The sequence below is a fragment of the Heloderma suspectum genome, chromosome 6 (assembly GCF_057233095.1).
Source record: "Heloderma suspectum isolate Gila_16-S chromosome 6, 16-S_ref, whole genome shotgun sequence".
Classification (NCBI taxonomy): domain Eukaryota; kingdom Metazoa; phylum Chordata; class Lepidosauria; order Squamata; family Helodermatidae; genus Heloderma; species Heloderma suspectum.
Window position 1 is genome coordinate 36,473,621 of NC_139463.1, and position 21,334 is coordinate 36,494,954.

General features: G+C 43.0%; 1 protein-coding gene across 3 annotated transcripts in view; it reads right to left on the reverse strand.

Moving 5' to 3' along the window:
* PPP2R2A (protein phosphatase 2 regulatory subunit Balpha) overlaps window positions 1–21,334 on the reverse strand; it is a 103,695-nt gene that overhangs the window by 78,729 nt on the left and 3,632 nt on the right. The gene's annotated exons all lie outside the window — the stretch shown is intronic.

Sequence of the window (21,334 nt, forward strand, 5' to 3'; positions counted from 1 at the left end):
GAAAGTCCCACTGAATGTAACAAATTTTCTCTTATTTAACCGTGCATAGGATTTCCAACTTGGTCCTGGCAACGTCTTCAGTTGTTCACAGGCCACTGTGGGCGAATACAGATGGCTAACTTACAAGGCCCCCAACTTTTACCATACTAGAACCGGTGTGGTGTAGTGTTTAGCGTTGGACTGGGACTCAGAGATCTAGTCCCCACTCAGCCATGAAGCTCACTGGGGGACTTCGGGTCAATCACTGATTTTCACCCTGATCTACCTCACAGTTTGTTGGGAAGATAAAAACGGAGACAATGAATACCTTGTACCTTGCCTTGGGTTCCTTGCAAGTGGAAAAAAGCGGAATATAAATGAAGTAATAAAATAAATAAATAAAAATCTTGGCAGAAAAAGAAAAGCCCACTGCATTTTCGTTAATACAAGACAAAGCAAAACATGTTATTCATTTTCACAAATTATCAGTTGTTAATTTGGTTGTCTGTGTATTGGGTCTAAGTTTCCCTCAGACCCACAACCACCTCCATAGGAGGACAGATACAGACTTATCTGGGGCACGTGGTTTGTTTTGCTGCTTTACATTTGCTCACACAGCAGCTCCCAGGTCAAGGTGAACTACCACTGAAAATGGTTGCTCTGTACCACTGCTTCATACCCACTCACCAGGTTCGGACGACAGTTAATACAACTTGCAGAAACTGCAAGCTTCTTATCGAGCTTCTAACAAAAGGGATTTTTTTAAAAGACAGACGGAAATCGATGACAACTCAGACAGTTCTTAGCATGATACCTTCTGTGTTTGGTTGAACTGGATACAGAACAGGAACACTCTAATTTAGTCTATAACAAAAAGTTTATGCTGCTTGCGTCTCAGGTCTAGACTCAGTCTCCTGAACCAAGGAGCATTTTGAGCATACACTCCATCGCATGCGCCTACATCCTGAAGTCACTTTAAAAATGAGGGGAAATACTTGTTTGTTTGGGGGTTTTTAGTCCACAATAATACCATTCTATTGCCGGGTGACAAAAAGGCCCTGCAAAATCACATCACCCAATCCCGGAAATTTGAAACCAGTTTATTACTATTGTATGCATGAAACAAACCAATAGTAACATGTTGAGCTTGCTTCTGTCTCAGCATCAATAACTTTACAGAAGAAAAGTACACACCATCAGTCAGAATAGATATTCACCACTGAGGATAGGCAAATGGGTCTCAGAGCATCTAGTGAACATGTCTTGCCTTTCCACTGAGAAGAGTATTAGCATCTTCAGTGGCCCTGCCAGATAAAGCCTAGTGCCTCATAGCAATTGGAGCTAAACATGAGAGATGTTGATATTCTTAATGTCACCTGGATGATCAGTGCTAGCAATGTAAGTGCAACTCAGGTCTAGAGATGTGAAGGCTTGGAGACAACATCAGAAAATTTTGGGGAAAAACAGGTTTCCTCCAAATTTTCCAAAAATCCCTGGGGGAAAAATGCACCCCCACATTTTTTTCCAGACCTCCACATCTCTACTCAGGGACACTTCAGATATTACACGGGGCAAACCTGGGCTTGCCACCATGTGTAACTCAATGGAGAGCTGAAGCCAATCCAGCCTCTCCAATACATATATGCCAAGTTCATTGTAATGTGCAAAGAGGTCCTCAGTTGTCTTTGTCACACAAACTAAAAGCTCAAGAAGCCCACCTCCAAAACCACAGAGCTTAGTTTTGCCAGTTCCTTGCCCTAAGATAGGGGTAAGACTTTTGCCAACTATTGATTCCTTCCGAAAAGCTTCGCCAAACCAGAATTTTGGGAATAAGGAACAGTCCCTGGCTGAGATATCTGAGCTGGGGGAGGCAATGTTCTGAATTAAGTGCCTTCCCAATGTCTAAGAAGCTGTGATGGACTTCCATAGGTATCAACCCTGTAGGAGCATTCCTTAAGAATAACTTAGCATCCTTAGTTTCACTATGCTGCCATGTCATCAATGACTTGGGGGTACTGTTACATAGAAAGCTGCCTTATATCAGGTCAAACTATTTCTCCATCTAATCCAGTATTGCCTATTCTAACTAGCAGCAGCTCTCCTGTTTTCTCAGGAGGAGGTCTTTCACCAGAGGCAGCAGGAACTGAACATGAGGCTTTATGCATTCTTCCACTGAGCTATGACGATGAACGCAGTTGGACCAACTTGTATTGGTCTAGTAATATTGAGGCTTTTGATACACAAAGAAAACCATCACACTATAAAAAATAGCCAAGTGTCTGGTATAAAGCGCAAAGCTGATAAGCTTAACACTTTTCAGATGGAAACCTGCCTTAGAAATTCATCCTCACAACTATACTTTTGAGATGAAGCTGAACAGGGTTTTGAAGCATAATGTATTCAGATCAAATGCCATACTAGTGTGATACACCAACTGTCCAACAGGTTTGTAATTTGGCACTCACCTGGTTCCTTGTGGTGACTAGCAGTTCCTCCAGGTGGACCCACTGCCACCATAATGGGTGCCAGAAAACCTAGATGGAGACCACAGCACTAACCAGTTTAACACAGAGCAGAGCTAGGAAATCGTCACCTATGGCCCATTCTACCTTCTAAACTTAGAGCCAACACAAACATGATAAAGGAAATGAGAAAGCCACCCATTCAACCTCCCTAGTGCTGCTCCATTTTAACACAGAACAGCACTGGGGAGGCTGCCTGTGCAGTTCTACCTCGTTCATCAAAGCTTTAAGGAGCCATTTAAAGGGAGACTGCACTACTGTATTTTTTTTGTATAATACTTTATATCATATAATAGATATGAAGCATTATACAAAAAAGAACAATTATTTAATGTAGAACCAAGCATGACTTATGCATAATTTGAGTAATGCTCATCAATTTAAGCACATAGATGTACCTGAAAGGCAGTTCCAACTTACTTTGCACAATTTAGTCTCTGTTAGTAATGGGAAAGAGCTAAGAGCTATAGATAGCATGAGTGCCCCACCCCTTACTTCTGGGATCTCATTCAGCCCTACTCTGGCTTTTTTAGCACTGCCCATACATCATAGTCTTAAAGAACACCAGTTTTCCTCATTTCTATAAAAAATGGACACTGAGATCATCAGAAGACTGAATTCTGTGCTCAACAGCAAATTCTATGTTTGCATAGTTCCACTGCATAATTTCAAATTAAGAAGCTCTGCTTAAGACTGTATACTATTAAGATGAACACATCAAAAATGGAGGCAATATAGCATTATCTATATCAATCTATAGTTTGTTGGAGGGGGGTTACTTCTTCCAATCAATTGGATTATCATTCTTTGACAGGCACCTCAGTCCAACAATTATACTGTCCAAACATACAGATTTCCCCCCTTCCAGCCTCTGGCGTTAACAGAAAAGGAATGAACATGACTCAACATACCAAGAGCTTAGAATGAATAATAGTCCTTGAGAGGCCTTTTGCCTCTTTTCAAGAGGCATGTTGCCAAGCCACAATAGTATACAGCTATTTATGGAGGAGGGGTGGGTTAGATCCTCTACTGAAAACACAAACAGAATATCAATAGGCTGTGCAGCACAAAATGGCCAATAGCTAGTGCTAAGGAAGGCACAAAAGCCACCGACATGCTGCCGCCTTCCCCAACCTGGTGCCCTCCGGATGTGTTGGGCTACATGATCCATAGCCAGCATGGCCATCAGTCATACCAGCTCGGGAGGATGGGAGTTGTAGTCCAACACATCTGGAGGACACCAGGTTGGGGGAAGGCTGACATGCAGAATTAAATTCCGCATGCATCAAAAACCTTTTCAAATTTTTTTTAAAAACCTGGCACCAAAAGTATTGCAACACTGGGGGGAAGCCTTGTGTACTTTTTTCCTCTTTGGTTGAGAAACATAATTGAACTGTCAAGATATAACAAGTTAAGTGCATCTATTAAGGTAGAGAAAAATAGTGTCCAGCAAGGAACCAAAACAGAGAGCTGGACAGTATTCTCCTTCTATACTTGGGGAGGGCAGAAGGGACGGAGGGGTGGGGGAAGAGAGAGAAGTAACGAATGGCATATGCCAAATGGAGTTTCACACAGCTTATTAAGAAGCCTGGCACACATCAAGGTCACCAAGACAATAGATCATTTGGAAGTAAATCAGGCCCTACTTCTGAGGTTCTGAGGGCCTGTTGCTGGCCACCATTGGAAAAAGGATGCCAGACAAAAGAGACATCTGCTCTGATCCAGCAGGGCTTCTCTTATAAACTTAGGAAGGTTCGTATGAGTCCATCCACCTCTCTCATCCCAACTCACCCAAAATAATTATTTTTCACTGATGGAGAAAAAACATGCCCTACAGTCCTTTTGGGCACTGTACCACATATGGCTATATCCAGTGGCCCACAAATGTTAGCTTGACTTAGTAGCCAGCCACTATCTGTGATCATCACCAATCCCCTCCCCTCCTTTAAATTCTCTGGCATGTACAGAAGGCTTAGGAGAGAGTTAAGATCCTCTCATCTGTGCGAGGTATAGAGCAGGTAAGAAACAGTGGGAGTCTCTGTTATGATTGATTGGAAGGCACTTGTGAAATGTGAACTGGGACAATTTGCTTTTAAACCGCATTATTCTGGAAAACAAATTCCACTGGACTGAGTGTGCAAACATTCATACATGATTAGAATGTAGGTCACACTGTAAATCTGAACTCCCTTTATTTAACAATTATGGCTTTTAAGAAGAGGGCAAATCCTTGTCCCAAAGATACCCTGAAATGCCATGAACCAAATCAGGAGGGTGTTAACGACTAGTTTTAATACTAATGTTCCAGTCTTAGTGAATAAAAAAAATACCAGTTCCTCACAAACCATCTCTGCTCCTCCCTCCCAGTCCCTTAAAATACCAAGACTGCTCTATTACTCTAAAAGCCCGGTTCAGAGAGTAAAGCAATGGCGACTCAGTGCTTCCGCAGGGAATTTCCCACAGCTGTTTAAGATTGGAAGCTCCTCGAGGGCAGGGATCTATATTTGCTTATGTACATTGATGGCACATAAAATGTGCATTTGCGATAGACTGTTTAACTAAAACTGGCCATCAAAACACAACTATCGCTGTATCAAAACAATTAGGCCTACTAGTCATAAAAAGGGCATACAGGCAGGAGAACTTGGCAGAAATTGGCCCTTTTCCCCCTCTCTTTCTAGGACTGGCACAGTCCATTTCTCTATGCTCAGGTAACCACTCTATTCACTAAACAAACTCTGAGAGTTAGATATGAAGGGCTTGCTTATCGATGGAGTTAATTTTGATGATTTGGCTATGCTGGTATTTATAGTATCAAAATGGGAGATGCAGATCCCTTAGAGAGTAACAAAGTATGCAGCAGTAGCCTGGGAAACAAGGAGTTTTGTAGAAGCTGTAAAATCTGTCCTAAAATGTGCATTTATAATAGAGACTGTTTAACTAGAACTGGCCATCAAAACATAACCAGAAACCAACAGGTTGATTGATTGATTCTATAGAGCAGAGGTAGATAAAGTGGTGCCCTTTGAACTCCCCCCCCCCCCGACTATTGGCCAGGCTGGATGAAGCTGATGGGAGCTGTAGTCCAAAGCATCTGGAGGGCGCCCGGTTGCATACCCTGCTCTAGACAATGAACCCTCCCACTCCACCAGTGTGTATTTGACACACACACCATTCCCTGTACAAATTATGTTCATACATTTGTGCCTTCTAGCAAAAAGAACATTAGAGTTACAGAGCAGATACTCTTGAGCACAACTGAAGCACGGAATACAAAACCCAAAAGGAGAAAAATGTGACATTAGAAATTGTGGACTTAACACACACAGCTTGAAAACCTTTGTATTTTCCTCATGAATGAAATGGCAGTACACTTTTTTCTCCATACCCTAGCTTGCAATTTCATAGAGTCAGTAAGGGGCTACATAAAATGGCTTTGGGGGCAGACACAGCCCTCAGTTGGTTCCTTGTTCTAGAACAGGGGTGGGCAACTTATAGGCCAAAACATCTGGAGGGCCACAACTCTCATCAGCCCTAGCCAGCATAGCCAATTGTGAGGGATGCTGAGAGTTGTGCGTCAAAACATCTGGAGGCCCACAAGTTGCCCACCCCCATTCTAGAATCTGGAGAACTTTCTTTTTTACAATAATTAATAAAAAAGAACATGCACCCCACACATAAATCAGAATTCATGCAAACACGTACAAGCATTTTACAGATGACTGTGTGTGCATGTCAACTCTTTAAACCCGACTTCCATGATTCTGCAGTTATAAAATTAGGACAGAAGCTTGACAGCCAAGTGGGTTTGGCAAGTAACCCAAATAACAACGTTTTAGGGAAAAACCAACCTATCACTTGTGCATCTCTTAATGGGAAACCACATATACTGAGTGTCTTAGCAAGGTAATTATTTCTCCTTCAGTGTACAACGAAAGAACAGTGGACTAGGAAAGCATTTGCAGTAGTTCCCAGTGCTCCAGCTGAATTACTACCCATCTAGAGAAAAAAAGGCTTGGATCCAATGCTGCATGAGCAGGCAGGACTTCCCCAGCCTCTCGCTCCCACCCAGCAGTCCCCCAGGCACCTCCGGAGGATCCCCCAATTCTCCGAAGCAGATTTGGCGGGGACACAGGGGACAGCAATTCCATTGTGCCAATGCCTTCTGGTCCACTGGTGGAACACCACCATTGGATCTAAGCTGAGGAATCACCATTTTGATACTGCAATATTATACTAAACCAACATGTTATAATAAAATCCCTTTTTGTTATTAACAAAGTCAATGTTCATATTTTAAAACTCAACTGTTTACAGCCTTCAGGTCATATTAAGAAACTGTAGAACTGTGGCACACATTAGCCCAGTTTTGCTACTCATACTGTGAAATCCTGTGTACGCTCATTCAGAAGTGAGCCCCATTGATTTCAATAGGGCTTAGATTTAAGCATAAAGTGGCAGCTTTAGGCTGCAGTCCTAAGCTTACTAGGAAGAAAGCCTCGTTGAAATCACTGGGACCATGCATAGGATTGCACTGTTAAGCTGGCACATAATAGACCATGTAAAAAAGGGCACACTAGAGAAGTTGCAAAATACATATTTTTATATATAAACAGGAAGGACATGTTTTCCCCCAAATGTCTAGTTAAATTTTCATTTCTTTACTGCAGAAAATCAGAATTTCTTAATGTATTGCCTTAGAGTAGGTTTGATCCAGTGTATTGAACTGCAGCAGTTGTGACTGAAAGCTTAAAAATCAAGCTTCAACTACAGAGGCACTCTTTCTGGCTTGGCTCCTATAATCAAAATAAATTACACACTACTAAGCTTGTCACTTCTGTATATTAAACTATCTGGATACTGCTGTATATTAAAGCAGGGCCAGCCTAAGATATTTTGCTGCCTGAAACAAAGAACAAGATGGCACCCCATCTCATTCCAAGTCTGAAAGCCAGCTCAACTGCCAAATGAATTTGTCTTCAACATTGATAATGGCACAGCATCTTCCACTGCACCTGACGGGAGCAGGCTAACTTAGGGTGCACAGAGCAGGCTGCATGGCACACAGGTTTTTTCTCCAACATCTTGCTGCCACCTCCCAAGATCTGCCACCTGAGGCAAGTGCCTCGCTCTGCTTCATGATAGGGCTGGCCTTATATTAAAGTATGAACTGTGCGCTATTGCAGGCAGGGTTACATGTACTCAACATACCTAGAGAACAAGGGGAGTGTAGTGGTTACAATGTCCAATTAGGACCAGAGAAACCCTGGTTCAAATCCTCACTCATCTGTGAAGGTCACTGGGTGAACCTGGGCCATCTTGTTACCATCTCTCAGCTTAACCCTGGTGAGGATAAAGGTGGTGGTATACTGAGTATACTCAACTATGTATACTGAGGCTAAAGGGGTGGGGAACTATGCACATTTATTATTTATTATAATTTTTTAAAATGATGTTTTTAGTCCTTACTGCTTTAAAGGCAAGTCTGCAAACCATGTGGACAGAGCTTGGCGAACTCTCATTCAAATCCCAAAAGTACAGTTGAGCATGACATGTGTAAAATGGTTAGTTCTTGCACCACTTTTCAAGATAAAGAAAAGCGAGCATGAATTCTAGTAGCATTGAGAATTATAACTTTTCCCCCCTTGTGCACATTTGTCTGGGAACCTGGACCATATGGTGTAATACATGTAGGCAGCTACAATGTGCTCAGCATAATCACACCTTATGTTTCACAATGTGGCGCCCTTCATATTAAGTTGATTTTTTTCATAGAGCCAATGCCTAATAAGCAAGTTGCCAGTCATGATATAGTTTTATTCACTACCTCTCCCTCCCAATTAATATTTAAACTCAGTTCAGGTTACATGTAGTTCAGGTAATAATCTCCCAACATGAACCAACTCATACACTACGTTCAGCATCTAAGGCCCTCCTCCAGCTGCCTCCTCCTAGGGTGGCTTGGAGGGTGGCAACAAGGGAGAGGGCCTTCTCAGTGGTGCCCCCCAAATTATGGAATTATCTCCCCGATGAGGCCCACCTGGTGCCAACATTGTTATCTTTCTGGTGCCAGGTTAAAACTGCCCTCTTCTCTCAGGCATTTGGCAACATATAAGGAGTTTTTAATTAGGTCTTGGATTGTCTTTGGTTGATTTTTTTTTTTAAATAGATATATGTTGTCTGTGTATATGCTGTCTCTCTCTATGTTTTTACGTAAATGGTTTTGTACTTCACATAATGTATTTTCAATGGTTCTTAATCTTTGCGAACCACCCAGACAGCTTCAGCTTTGGGGCAGTATAGAAATATAATAAATGAATGAATGATTATTCTATCCGATCCCTGGCCAGCAAAACCCAGGCTGGACTGAAAAAAGTGCACACTTTTCTGCAAGATGCATTGGGTGGAGCAAGCTTTTAGGTGAAGTGATTGCTAATGTTAAAGGGCAGCCACCTGCACACTTTCACGTCCTGACTCATTGCACAGAAAGTAGACTTCAACACACATTTATGGTTGAACTTAAAGTTCATAGAGGAACACAGAGAAGTGGTATCTTTCATATGCTAAACCCAGGCCTGTTAAGGGCTTTATAGGTCCTTGCTAGCATCCTGAATTGAGCCCAGAAAACCATTCATCCACAACCTACACGAAGAAGGTGGGAGGAGCATATCTGCATGAGTATGTGCTAATGTGCGCAGGTGTGTGGATGCACGCATGTATATGCCCACTCAAACAACTGTTCAGAAATCTGCAATGGTGTTGTTCTTGCACCAAGGCAATGCAGTGCAAGAGTTTCAGCTGGGGTAGGGAAGAAGAGACAGCCTGAAAGGAGGGAACAGCTGTTGAGAGAAGTCCTAAACCTCAGTGGAAGCTTTACCCATCTAAAGCTTTCAGAGGTGGCCAGGAGTGCATTTGCACAGCTGAGCCTAGTGCACCAATTGCACCCTTCCTAGAGATGTCTGATCTGGCCATGGTCATGCATGCCTTAGTTACTTCCCATTTGGACTACTGTAATGCACTCTACATGGGGCTGCCTTTGAAAAGTGTTCAGAAACTTCAGCTGGTCCAGAATGCTGCAGCCAGACTGCTGACTGGGGCCAGTTACAGGGAGCACATGACTCCTCTGTTACAACAGTTTCACTGGTTACCAGTCTGTTTCCAGAACAATTCACAGTGCTGGTGATGACCTATAAAGCCCATCAGAGGCATGTTTGGGGGGGGGGGGTGAGAGAGGGCCTTCTCGGTGGCTGATCCCAAGCTCTGGAACTCTGCTGTGGGAGGCTAAGTTGGCCTTCCACTAGCAGGCAAGGTATTTTTATTCAGGCATATAAGCTGGCCCATCACTGAAGGAGTTTTCAACTGCTTGGTACTGTTTCTTTCGTTGTTAAGGTTTTAATTGTGTTTTTAATTTATTTTGTTTTTACATTATGTTTTAGTTAATATTCTGTTTTTATCCAGATTTTATTATTAGCTCCCTTGAACACCATTTATGGATGGACAGGCAGGAGATAAATGAATGAATTAAATAAAGGGATTTGGTGACTTTTTATCCCTATACTCAAATGTTGCCAGCCACTTGAATACCTGTAAGGCTTTTGCTGAGATGTGGGACCAATTTAGATATTCAGCAGAAAAATCAAGCGGCAAAGATTTTCCTTGACCATAAGTCTTCAGATTGCAAGTGAAGGAGAATCACATATTTGAATGCTCCCACTGACACCCCACCCCTGCCATCTAAAAAACTTCTTGCATACACACAACTAGCATGCCAGGGAGTTCAACCTAGCCTTGTTCTGAACTAGGTGGTGGGGTGTTGTTTTTTTAAGGTTCAGGGGGTTTCTCCATTCCCAATAGGGGAGCACTCAAACATGCAATCCTAAAGTGATCTGAGTCCAAGAGAAAAAATTACCACTTGATATTTGCTCAATGTATGAACTGGCTCTTAGAACACTTCTGAACATGCAGGTCCTCCCCACCACAGGGGCAGTTAGATAGAAGTGTAAAAGTGCCATTTTACTTAGACCATGAATAAGAATGGAAAACACTGGCTGATCCACAATTTCACCTCCTTTAGATTTTCTTGGGAAGACTTCAAAGCAAACTCATGACATATTTGCAGCTTAGATATTACTACTTAGAACAACCTCCTTGCTCTTTAGCCCTCTGAGTGCACGTAACAATGTATGCCCAATGCCTTCATTTTCGGCCGTTCTAGTACCCAAGTGTCAGGACCTTTCCAAACGGAGGAGGAAGGCCAAGTCAATCTATCAAGAAGCTGTGACAGTTTAAAAAAGGAAAAACACAATCAGAGGAAAAGTAACACAATGTGCAAATGAAGCCGTCACCGTGGCAATGGGAACACATCTCAGGAACCTTTGCCATGCAAGCAAGCAGCTGCCTTTTCCTCTCGCAAATGATTCTGCAATCATTCACAAGAAGGGAGAGGAAATGGTATGCTGGTTCACTTTAATATGAACTCCTCCCCTAAATAGAAGCATATAGTCCGGGAACAGCCAACTCCTACTTCTCGTCAGTTTGAAAATATTAAAAGAAAGAGGTACGCATGCGCACGTGTGTGTGCGTGTGAGAGAGAGAGAGAGAGAGAGAGAGAACGAACAGCCTTGGTCCCCCTGGTTGATGACTTACACCAGGGAATGGATGTGGGGAGTGCCACCCTGTTGGTTCTTCTGGATCTGTCAGTGGCTTTTGACATCATCAGCCATGGCATCCTTCTGGATTGTTTATCTGGGTTGGGCTCAGGAGGCACAGCATTAAGGTGGTTCTGGTCCTTTCTGGGGGAGCAGTCTCAGAAGATGGTGCTGTGAGACTTCTGCTCCACCCAATGCCTGTGCCACAAGGATTTTGTCCCCCATGCTATTTAACATCTACATGACACCACCAGAAGAAGTCACCCTGAGGTTTGGGCTGAAGTGTCATCACTATGTGTCTGATACTCGGCTCTACCTCTCATTTCCATTTATATATCCCAGGGAGGCTCTGAAACTCTTGAACCAGTGTCTAGAGGCTGTTTTGGAGTGGATGAGGGTGAACAAGCTGAAACTTAATCCAGACAAGACAGAGGTATTGTGGGCTGGGAAACCAACTACTCTGGATGGCGGTTTACAGCTGGTGTTAGGTAGGGTTGCACTCCCCCTAAAAGACCAAATGTGTTGTCTGGGAGTCCTCCTTGATTCTGCGCTAACTGGGGAAGCCCAGGTAGCTGTGGTGTCCAGAAATGTTTTACCAGCTTAGGCTGGTATGCCAGCAGCCCTATCTGGAGAGGATGGACCTTGCCTCAATTATCAATGCACTAGTGGCATTCAGACTGGACTACTGCAATGCACTACACACGGGGCTGCCTTTGAAGATGGTCCAGAAACTTCAGCTGGTGCAGAATGCGGCCACCCAAGTGTTGGTGTAGGCAAGGCAATTACATCATATCACAGCTATATTGAGCCAGCTGCACTGGTTACCAGTGTGATTCCAAGTCCAATTTAAAGTGCTGGTTTTAACCTTTAAAACTTTAAACCATTTGGGCCCAAATTACTTGAAGGAGCACCTTCACCCTTATTAGCCTGCCTGCACTTCAAAATCAGCAGGACAGGCCCTTCTCACTTGCTCACCAGTGAGGAGAGTTGAGTGGGCAAGTGCATGAGAGAGGGCCTTTTCTGCAGTGGCCCACACCTCTGGATTAAATTGCCCTCGGGGCTCCATCAGGTCCAATCATTGCAGCCCTTTCAGAAGGCCCCAAAGACTTACTTCTTTACTCTGGCCTTGCCCTGATTATGTTTTATAAGACAGAGTTAGAGCTATAACTGTGTTGTAGGCTCTGTCTTTTGCTGACGTTTGTTGTTTGGTGGAACTTTTGCTGCTTTTATTACTACATCTTTTTTAGTATGAATTTTTTGTTTTATGTTGCCTTGGGAGGACTCTTGCCCTGAAAGGTGGCCTATAAACATAATCATCATCATTATTTCTTCCTCTAAACAAGAAATGGCCAACCTTCAGTGCTATTTGGCAGCCCCCTCTCTTTTCTAGGTTGTAGAGATGCCTAACTGAAGCCTCTTCACTTCACACAGCATGAAGGGGCTTCAGATAGGCATCTCATGCAAAACAATATGATGCCCAAGAGATTAGTGCCTAATATTCAGGCTGGCTACTTGATCAGAAGCAGTACATCACTCAATGCTATCAGAGGGCAAGAGACCACACCCGAACTGGCAGGTTCCTCAGAAGCCTCTTGGGCATTCTGGAACTTTGCATGGGATGCCCAGCAAATCAGAAATGGTGCCTCACTGAAATCCTAGTTTCAGAGCTATTTCGATCCAGTCCCCCAGGCTGAAGCTGCCCTCCTCCCCACTGTTCTAACTAGTCATCTGGGGCGGTAGCTTCCACAGCTGCTTTGCAATTCTGAGGCATACCAGTAATAAAATTTTGGTATTGACAAGAAGTGATAAACCTGATTTCAAAACATTAAAACATTAATAAGCAAAAGAAAAGAAGAAAGAGCAAATGTGAATTGTCTCCCTACCACTCCATTGCAAGAAGGTAACAAGTGGGGAATTTGAGAAGCTTTGCCACCAACGTTCATCCTAAAAGGCTGTCCAAGTAAGTTGAAAAAGTAATGATGTCAGAAATGTGATGGACTGCGCAGAATTAACACAACAGTTTGTTAGCATCTGATATAAGTCGAAGTAAACAACATCCTGATTTCCCAGATGGGGAAAAGCAGGATTTGGGAACCTGAATGACTTGGCCAAGGGTCTAACAGGAAGATCCGCAAAGCAGATAATTAAAAGGCCAATTAGCTCCCAATCTAAATGGCTACCAAGTCCTTGAGACAGGGCATGCTATTATCTCAAAATAAAGGACAGACAACAGTTCAACAAGCACAGCATTTGGAACACTCAACCCACCTCATTATCAAAATCTCAACTAAAAACCCATACAAATTCAGTGCCGATATGACAACCTGCACAATTGATTCTGAAAGCAAGAATGGGATACAGAAGTATATGAAGTACATACATACAGAAGTATATGAAGAAGTCCCAGAACCCTCTACCTGAGAATTCAACCGTATGATCAGAAGAAAGTTTTGCTGATGCACGTGTCTATACTAGCTACATTCACCTAAAATTCCTTCCACAGACATATGTTCCTTGCTGGATTGGGGCAATTGTATTCACAGGAATGAACATACCCCACCTTCCCCGGGGCCATGTAAATATGTGCATATCTTGAGAGAAGGCAAAAGAGGCCAGGGCGCTCATGCCATCAGCTCTTGAAAACACTGCTTTTTTTTATCCTTTGTAACTTTTTTTTTTGCTCTGGTATTTTAAATTGTAAACTATCTTAGGTGCTTTGACAGAAAAGCGTGTGTGTGTGTGTGTGTGTGTGTGTGTGAGAGAGAGAGAGAGAGAGAGAGTGTATTCAGTTAATATGTTACCAACCAACATATAACACCAACCAACAGATAATACAGTTTCAAGATGGTCTCTCAGTTCTGAGAAAGTTGGCCAGCCATTTCTTGCATTAGACCCCATCAAGAATCAGAAGTCTCTATATCATTATTCTGACTGTCACATGTACCTGAGAAAGGAATCCAACTCTTTCAGTTATGCCACTTGTTGACTAACTTAAGTACCTCTCCGGATACTGTTCAACGCTATGGTATGCTGTACTCCACAAAGCTATCCAACCAAAGTTATCTGCATGCTAACCCATCTCAAGATTAAGAGTAAGGCAAGTCGACATGACTCCTAAATTGTACAAATAAACTTGTTCCTGAGATCAGGTCTGACGGTTGTTCGCTAGAGATATACGATAATCCTGAGTAAGAAACTGGGCTTCATTTAGGTTAGCCTTATTTATTCTCCCATTGTAATCCACAAAGATGCAGTTTCAATGTTATTTCTATCTTGGATTGTAGCCAGGAAAAGATTTGAAGCGGGTTTATATGCCTCTAATCCCGCTCACCCTGTGGGAAAGAGGGAGACTGAACCAGGCGGTCCTTTGTTTATTTGGATTTGGTATCTTCCCTGACAGATTAAAGCAGTAGTGGAGAACATGGGCCCTCCAGACTCCCATCAGTTGTAGCCAGCACAGCCAATGCTGAGGGATGCTCAGAGCTGCAATCCAACAACATCGGGAGGATGTTTCCCATACCTGGATTCCCCCCACCCCCAGATTAAACCCTCTTTAGAGGCTAGATTTATGCCTAACATGCAGGTTTTTCAACAAGTACCTATTTTCTCCCTCCTTGGCGAAGTTATAAGTCTGGCTGCCTCCTTCCACCCAGCCTGGGAAACAAACTTTCCTCATCTGCAAGGGAAACACCAGCACCAGCTTTCATGCTAACCAGGGCTTCTTTTTTTCACCAAGATCTGAAACCATCCTCTGCTGTTAAGTTTCAGTTCCTAGCTAAAAATATTTCTCTTAATCATGGTGAGGGAAGAGAGAAGGAAACACATGTTCCTGCCAATGGCTCTAAATCTCAACTGTTTTTCACAAGCAGCCAGCATTACTCCTGCACCAGCTACAAGTGATCAATATAGCAACAATTCATTTGAGGATTGCAGTCTTTATAGGGTCACCTGTGGCAAGCAATATATTCAGCCCTATTTAACATAAGCCTGCCTACTGTAGGAATATACCTACTAGCTACTGGGGGAATATCTCTCTCTTCTAGCCTTCAAGCTACAGTTGAAAAGGGAGAAAACGCCCCACATACAGCCACTAAAAACGTTTATTACATTTTTATCCCGGCCTCATTCCGAAGAGCACATTGTCGCATATATGATTGAGTCTCCCCCTTTAATCCTCCCAAGAAACTTGTAAGGTGAGTGGGCCATCTTTCCGTCAGCTTAAGGTTACACCATACATTCCACTTGTCTGTCCAGCACCCCAACCACTACTGCACCCTGACTCATATTATATTTCATTAAGCAAGAAATGAAATGTATTTCTTGTTCATACTTAAAATAGGAAACTTGGATACAAAGTATAATGGGGGTATAGATGTTTTCCCTTGCATAGCGGTTTCACACTTAATAAAATGACAGTATGTTATCAGAAACAAAAAAGGATTACTGTGCATTTTAAAGATTCAACTGGGAGCACCGACTTTGAGAACCCTTTGTTACTCAACACTGGCTGTGCATCTCTCAGGTTCTTCAAATAGGAAATTGGATCCCAGCCATCTTAGTGGTAGTTCTGTCCACTGTGCATGGAGAAAGTTTCCTCCTCCAGCAGCAGCAGCCCCCACTCCTCTCCACAAAAGGGAGGTGGTATAAGGAGCACATATTAAGTTTCCTCCAAACCAATTGAGGATAGTTCATGGAGTTTTACTAGGTTATTCTAGGGACATATTGATTGTGTAAAACCCATTCTGTCTGTGTTTCACAGACTGTCAGGCACCTTTCATTGCGTCGCCCACCCATCACCAAAATCAGATTTTTTTTGCACTTTTGAATTTGTGCGAATTCACAATTGTGCAAATTCACATGTGCAGACATGCGCAAATTCCCTGAATTGTGCATATTCACACCTTAACCTATGGGGGAAATGCACATTTTTGGCCGAAGTTTTTAATTTTGCATATTTTTCCACAACAAAATTTGCGCAAAATTCAGGAAAGTTAGAAAATCAGTCTGTAAGTCTGCGAAATCTGCCTGACAGGGGAGAAGCCAGTCCGCTGTGAAATCTGTCCGATTCATGAAAATCCGAACTCATTTGGTTCTTTTGCAGATTTCTCCAACAGTCCTAGGTTAATTTCACAAGCCTGTGGGGTAGGTTAGGGGAAGAGAAAGTGACTTGTTTAAGACATCATTTGAAAACCTTCATACTGAAGTAGGGATTTGAACCTGGATTTCTCACATGCAAGCTAAGCACTCAGACTATATTAACATGGAGTTATTCATTTGTGACTCAGCATTTTATTTAAAGGACCAGAATCTCAAATAATAGTTACAGCCTTGGAATTAATTACCGTAATCATTAATGTCTGTAACAGAGGTGGGCAACTTCAGGGGCTTATCCCCCCCCCGGAACCCCTCCAATGGGCTCTTTGAGTTGCTGCAAGGTGCCCAGAAGAAAACGGGACTGAAAAAATGGCCATGTTAGTGATATGTAGTAGTAAACAAGTACAATTTAGCTGGTTTTGAAGCTACATTGGATCTGTACAGAGCTCCGTAGCTGGTAGTGGGGGGGACATGTGGCCTGCAGGAAGCATGCTGCTCACCCCTGATCTGTCATCTATCATCTATAATCATAGGCCTTGGCCCTTGAGCAGTCAGTAAATAGCAGCATAAACATAGTCACACTTTCCCCCTTGCTCACTGAGTTTAAAGAAGAGGATTGTCTGTGCCAGAAACGTATCAAGCCACTTCTCAAGTTGACAAGGAAGATGATGAAAAGGTATGCTTTAGTTGTCAAGAATATAAGGAAATTCTTGGGGGGGGGGAATGCAGACAGCTAAATATAACATTAGCCAATATGTAACTGGAATGCCGTTCTAGGGGTATGACAAGTGTAAAAAATGACTTTGAATAAAGACTTGTAACAATGCTGTGACTAAGAAGAGAGTTCTGTTTGTACCCTGCAAGAGATGGAGGAGAACACAATCAGCATTGTGTTTCTGGCTTGAAACAAGCTAGTTACGGTTCAGCAGGTAGATGGACTGACCTCTTGGCTTCAAGTATGTGCTAAAAGCTATAGTAAGTCTTAGCATTAGGGATGGCGGAGAATTCCACCATGGACCCAAATGGACCAAATTCAAAAGAATCCAGCCTCCGGAGTCCGCAGCGGAATGGATGACTTATGTCTGCCTCCCTCTGGAATCCTCAGGAGCCGGCTCCTCTCTGCAGGCCGCACGCCGGCTCCGTATTGCCAATCACCAGCAATTCGGAGCCGGCATGCAGCACCGTGGAATTGCCAGACAGGAGCCGGCTCCTGAGGATTCCAGGGGAGGAACGGATCACCTTCCCCCATGGGTGGATTCCCCACAGACTGGAAGGTAGGGAATCTGCTCATCCCTACTCAGCATACAACATTTTTGAATCCTATATACCATCGAGCTGTTAAGGAACTTTATAAATAATGGTATTATTATTACTCCTGTCAGTAAAAAAAAAAAAAAAAAACCCTAGGAGATTACTACATCCTAAGGCAAGTAACAGGCCTTTGCTACTGAAAGCTAGTAGCATATCACATCTGCTTCAAGCCATGTGACAGAAAGATATATGTGGATGGTTTATTTTCATTGAAGTTGTACATTTCTGTTCTTAACTGGAAGGCTAAGCTAGGGTCATAACCTGTCCAGTATCCATGCACTGAATTTCGAATGCCTTTTCAAAAAATTTAAGTTTTACAAAACATTTTAGAATCCTTAAAAACGAACTATTCCCTAAGATTTTTCAAATCCCTAGATGGCTAAGAGCAAACTAAAACTTTAAAAGATTCTTCAAAAGCAGAACCCAGTCAACATACTAGAAGCAAAGACATTTATGCCTGCTAGAAGCAGGGAAAGACACTGAATGTGACACAGTATACAAAGTTTTAGACACCACTGATGTTGACACAGAAGCACCAGTTTGAAAAATTTCAATGCTCATGTGTTAAAAAATGGACTTCACACTCAAGCTCGCCTTTGGAAGCACAGATGTTATTTTGTAGGTCAATGCAAGTGTGTGACCTATTTGGTCTGAAGACACCATATATAAATGGTGTCAGAGGACTGGCCATGTTAGTCTGCTGTTGCAGAAAAAGTCTTGTGGCACTGAGCGTGCGTGTGTAATGCAGAATGCCAATCAGTAGAGTGACGACAGCTCCTTGGCAGAGCACATACTTTGCATACAGAAGGCCCCACTTTAATCCCTGAGTCTCCAGTGAAAAAGAAGGAGGACAATCAGAGAGCAAGTGATGGGAAAGGCCACTGCTGAAGATCTTTTCCAACCTAGTGCCCTCTAGATAGTTTGAACTTCAACTCCCACCAGCCTCAGCCAGCATGGCCAGTAGTTTGGGATCATGGGAGTTATAGTCCAATGTCTGGAGTGCACCAGGATGGGAAAGACTATATGGAAAAATAGTCTGATTTCGTATAAGGATGCTTCCTATGTTACAGTATGTAGAGCATATCACCAAAGGGGAAAAATGGAGCTGCCTCACATTGAATCTAACTACTGGTCCATCTGTCTCAGTACCATCTACACAGGTTACAGCAGCAATCCCATGCATCATAAGGACATAAGAGGAGCCAAGCTGGATAAGACCAAAGGTCCATCTAGTCCAGCACAATGACCAACCATAGCCTATGGAAAGACCACAACAGAACATGAATGGAATAGCACCCATTCATGTTCCCCAGCAACTGTATACTGCCTCTAATGCTGAAGGTACTATATAGCCATCACAGCTAGTAGCTTCTGAAAGCCTTATCCTCCATAAATTTGTCTAATCCTTTTTAAAACCATCTACATTGCTGGCCATCACTGAATCTTATGGTAGCAGATTTCAGGCTGAAGTCTTTCCAAGCCCTGCTACCTAGCTGGCTTTACCAGGAAGTGAACCTGGGCTTTTCTGCATGCAAAGCAGGTCCCTATTACTGAGTTATGGCCCATCCCCAGGAAGAATGAAATGCAGGTATATGCAATTAAGGCTAAAAATCCTACGCATGCTTATGTGGGAGCAAGTCCAACCAAGCTAAATGAGTTTTCCTTCTTAGTAAACATACAAGGGATTTTGCTGCATAGCTACTTTCAAGCAATGTTTAGTTTCTGCATTTCTGTGACCCCCTGATCCATATTCTGCATACGCTAACGCTTTCAGAAATACCACAACCAGCTCGTTAACATCGCAGAGCTTTCACATCCTTAAGCTATGTTTCTCTACAGCAAAATGTACCGCCTAGTAACGAACAATGCCTACCTTTACAACCGCATCTGTTCACAGAACACAATGTGCAACCACGTGTTCAAATTTAGTTTTGTTTTAAACAGACAATGGCTCTAATGAAGAATGGCTATTTCACACACTGCATGCCACATGAATCATACAGTTTCTTTGAAACAAAACAAAACCTCTAAACAAAAGGATATTTTAAGCAGAAGTTTTGAAACTGGCCTGATCCTGGTCACCTTTGCCTATCCCCCAAGATGGGAGTGCCCAGACAGCTATACCAGACAGCAAGATTTCAGAAGGACATCAAGGGTCAGATATGGCATCAGCGCACCCCCTCCCCCAGTGAATTAAGGTGCAAAGCATTGATCTTGTATATCTCATGCAGCTGAGAATTCACAGTGACCAACATAGAATCTGTCCAAAGGAACACTGTGCAAAATGTGCTGATACAGTACTCAGTGGCTAGAGAGAGAATGCAGGGCCCTCTCTTCACAGCCCAAATAAAACAAATCTTAGTACACAGCTGAAGACTGACGTATCACTGAAGGCAGAACTATGCATTACAGGCAGAGCTGTCACTGAAAATTACAGCCCTGTGTCAAGTGGTTGCCCTCTCTCCTGTAATAGGCAGGAACATTTCAACCACCACCCCACACACACAATGTTCTGATGGCACCACATCGTGTATTTCACCACCACCACCCACTCCACATGAGTGGCTGGTGCTAGTGGAGGCAGAGAATGGTACAAAACAATGCTGAAAATGGCACTGCCCCATCGAATTATCCTATCCTGTAATACACAGGAAAACATACCATATGTCGTGATAGGTTAAGTGTTCCTACATATTACAGGGAAAAAGAGGAACACAATATAGGAATGCCATTTTTAGCAGCATTCCCATGCCACTCCTCATGTGCAGTTCCAACCTGCATTCTCAGGGATAGCACAAGGTACAAAGGGAGGTAAGCTGCAGGAGAGATTCCACTCTAGAGGTAGGTAACTTGTTCAGCTACATCAGAAAGTTGTGCCATCATGTAGGCCAAGGGCTAACAACCTGTGGCCCTCCAAATGTTTTGCCAACAACTGGGAGACACCAGAAGTAGCCAAAAAACAAAAGTGATACCAAATACAAGTGCCAATTTATTTCATGCCACTTGCCTAAGAACACAGAGCCTAAAAACATAAGAGCAATGCTGGATCAGACCAAGGGTCCATCTAGTCCAGCATTCTGTTCACACAATGGCCAACCAGCTTTCATCAGGAACCCACAAGCAGGGCAGGAGTGCAACCTCCCGTCCAAGTTCCCCAGCAATTGGTGTACATAGGGATGCTGCCCAACATTTCAGGGAATACCTCCTTCCTCAAGGACTCCCTGCACTAAACAAAAATCCTGCACATCAATGAAAGAAACATTGGGCAAGTGTGATCTTATGCCACTTTCGCTTTTGGCTTCCAAATGTTTTGGCCAACAATCCCCATTAGAAAGTATCCAGATTCTTAAGGAAGCCTTGATTGGGGTGGGGTCAGGGGATAACACAGGCTGCCCAACTTTATTCTAATAGATACAGCAGGTACAAATATTTGCCTAAGATTAGATCAAGTTCATTCAGCAAACCTGAAGACTGCAAGCAAGATTGCAAGTTGTGCAAGTCTCAAAACACTCCAAAGCCCACAACCAGATAAGGTGTTCCTATGAAGTGTTATACTTTAATGGTACCTGCTGTTGCATCTCTCATGCAACTCAGAGCTAAATGGATATTTCTAATGCTGTATCACTGGACACACACGCTCAGCAAGATCAAGCACACAAGATCAGGTCAGTCATTCAGACTTTGGACTCCAACAACTATACCAAGTAAAATAGGTCATCTTCACACAGGTATTCCCAAAACCACTGTATTATAACTAGCCAAAATGCCATATAATTAAGT